Genomic DNA, 3,162 nt, shown 5'->3' with positions numbered 1-3,162 from the left:
TAATAATAATAATAATAATAATAATAATAAAGAAAAACAATGGGGATTTTCTTTTCTGTACAGGCAGCTATGAAGTTATCAGGGAGTAACTGTCCATCTAAAAGAAACTGGTCATATTTTCCTTGATCAATTAGTATGTCCAGCTGAGATCCTGGATAGGATTTCACAAGACGGGTAGCATCATAAGCCTTCCATTTACTTTGATCTGTTCCCAAATATCCACTAAAGGCTTTTTTGCCCCAGGGACTGAGTACAGGGTTGCAAATTGGAGCAAATGCTGACACAGATTTGTATTTTCCAGGATTTTTCAAAGCACAGATCAGAGCTCCATGGTCTCCCATGGAGTGGCCAAAAATAGACATCCTTTGGGGATCCACTGGAAAATTGGCATTTATGAGTTGGGGAAGTTCCTCCATGACATAAGAGTACATTCTGTAGTTGGTTTTCCAAGGATCTTCAGTGGTATCAACATAAAATCCAGCACCAGTACCAAAGTCCCAGCTCTCATCTTCTCCTTTACTATTGTAGCCACAAGGGCTGGTATCTGGAGCAATGACAACAAGACCATGTTCTGAAGTGGCTTGATGATAACCAGATTTTGATATAAAATTTTGTTCTGTGCAAGTTAAACCTGAGAGACAATACAGTGCAGGGCACTTTTCCGATTCTGCCTTTGGTGGTAAGTAGACAGCAAATTTCATTTTGCAGTTCAGTTCAACACTGTCATGTTCAAAAACTTTCTGCAATCCCCCAAAGCACTTGTTGCTGGAAATCTGCGTCAGTGCCATTCTTCTCCTGTCCAATTGCTGATTGCTTTTTGCTTGTACCAAATGGTAGATGATTCTCCTGCGGCAGAGTGACCAGAAGAAACGGCCCGAAGTAAAAGTGAAAATATCTAATTTTTAGGTGTTTTGTTTGTTTTCTTTGATTTTTGTTTTTTAGCAACAGGGTTTTGCCATATCGACCAGGCTGGTCTCAAACTCTGGTGCTCAAATGATCCTCCTGCCTTGGTCTCCCAAATCACTGGGATTACAGGCGTGAGCCACAGTGCCCATCCCCAGATTTTCAGTCTGTACTGCCTCCTTTCTTCCCCTCCCCTGGTAACAAAAGGTGTGTTCCTAAAATACTCTGGTCAATGATAGCGAAGGGATTGATCTAATGGGGGAGAAGCCAGGAAAGCCTTCTTCCCAGGAGTTTTCAGACTAGATTTGGGAGAAGAAAGCTCTTTTCTTCTCTGACTGTGAAGACCCAAGCGTAGGAACTAAAGGCTTATGGAGTGGACGGCAGCCATATTCCTCCACCAGGAAGAAATGCTGAGCTGAAAAGATGAGAAACTCTTCCACTATAGAGAGAACCAGAGGCAAGAGATGAAGCAGCAAGGACCCCAACAAGCCCTTACCTTGACTCTCCTCTTGCCTTAGATGAACATCAGCCCTAGAGTTTGATTGTGATAAACAATAAATTCAAACTTTAAAAATTTAACTTTTTTTTTTAACTTTAGTTTGAGTTAGATTGGGTTTCTGTCATTGGGTTTCTGTAGCTACAAGAGTCTTGACTACTATGATTACTCCACAATGGATATGATTAGATTTCATAGAGATATGTTCCTGAAATCCTAACTTATTACATATTACTAACAATTATGGGTTTAATTATTTAAACTATAGTGTAAATAAATTTGGATTAATAGAAATATATTATAAAAAGTATACTAATTTAAAAAATTAAATTTGGAAAGTTATATCTTATTTGGGAACTCCAAATAAGAGTTTGGCTCCAACATAACCAATAATAGCGGAGGGAAGGGAACTCTAGGCCAGAAATATAATTATCAAGAAAATTATTAACTGTTTAGTCTCAACCACTATACTAAAACGTGGGTTTTAATGCCATATATAACCTACCGATGATGGAAAAGTGTAAAAGACTTGTAGTGTCTTCTCATTGATTTGTATATTAGAACAAGTCAGGTTATCTTACAGTAACAACCCCCAAATTCAGTGGCTTAATGCAACAGAGGATTTTTGAGCAAGCCAGGTGCTTCCTCAAGGCATCTTGAGTTGTGGCTCAGGGCTCCCAGTTGCTTTAATCTTGCAGCTCTGTCCCTATACCAAAGCCTCCTCCATGATCACATGCCCAAGGAAAGACACAGAGAGGGGTGTGGGCTTTGTACTGCCTCTGCTCACAGATGACCAAAACCAGGCACATGGACCTGTCCACGTGCAAAGGGGTCCTGTCTTACATAGGCATGGAATGGGAAAAGAACTGGATATGATACTCATAATGTGGGAACTTGTAATGTCTACCACATCATGCAGTGTATCTTTCCATAACACAAATGGGAGCTTAGCCAACACAAAAGCCAAGTACAGCTTAGAGGAGGACTGAACAAGGAGTGTTTTTTAATAGCTCGGATGTATCATGTGCACATAATAAACAACAATCTCATTCCCATTCCCAAACATCTATTAAACACAGATCCATGATGTCATGGTTTTCTGCACAGGCCTTTTCAAGTTTAACTGTGATTGCCTCTACCCTTAGCAAGACTAAGATCAGCTGATGGATGCAGACAAAAGGGGTATGTGTGAAAGATGACAGACTGTGAATTCACACATTAATAAAAACCAGAAATGGAAACAAAGACCAAACAGGCAGTGAAGCATCCCTATATCTGCCTTCTGATCTCATTCCACTCTCTCCAGCTCCATCTTCTACCCTCAAGAGTCTCTTGCTTTATCCCAGTTCGATATTGCAGGCTAAAAGATAACATTGCCCAAAACCCTGAAAGATAAGGGCCCCGGGACTCCTCTTTCTGTGCCCATCTCATCCTCCAACCCATGGGTCTGGCACATGGTTTCTTTCACTCATACATACCAATACCTGATCACCTATTCTGTACCAGGCACTGCAGCGGGAGCTTTATATGTGTTCATCTTATTTAATACCACAACATATCAGGATGATGCTGTTGTGCCCATTTTGCAGATGAGAAAACTGAGAATAACCTAGGTTAAGTAGCTCCTGTTCAAGGCTACACATTAATAAATGGCAATGCTAGAACCTGTACTCAGGTCTGAGGACTCCAGAGTCAGATTATGTTATCTATTGTGCTGCACTCCCTTCCTAATTGATATGGTTTGGCTGTGTCCCCACCCAAAG

At 40.7% G+C, this 3,162-nt stretch overlaps 1 pseudogene across 1 annotated transcript; it reads right to left on the bottom strand.

Moving 5' to 3' along the window:
* Nucleotides 1-35: 35 nt before the first annotated feature.
* Nucleotides 36-880, bottom strand: LOC108539589 (S-formylglutathione hydrolase pseudogene; annotated as a pseudogene). The gene has a single exon (XR_001888436.1). The product of XR_001888436.1 is annotated as an S-formylglutathione hydrolase pseudogene (transcript).
* Between the last annotated feature and the right edge of the window lie 2,282 nt (nt 881-3,162).

The sequence above is a fragment of the Rhinopithecus bieti genome, unplaced genomic scaffold, assembly GCF_001698545.2.
Source record: "Rhinopithecus bieti isolate Rb0 unplaced genomic scaffold, ASM169854v2 scaffold_15296, whole genome shotgun sequence".
NCBI lineage: Eukaryota > Metazoa > Chordata > Mammalia > Primates > Cercopithecidae > Rhinopithecus > Rhinopithecus bieti.
Note: the sequence above shows the minus strand (reverse complement) of the source record. Positions and strands in the feature narration are given on the sequence as shown.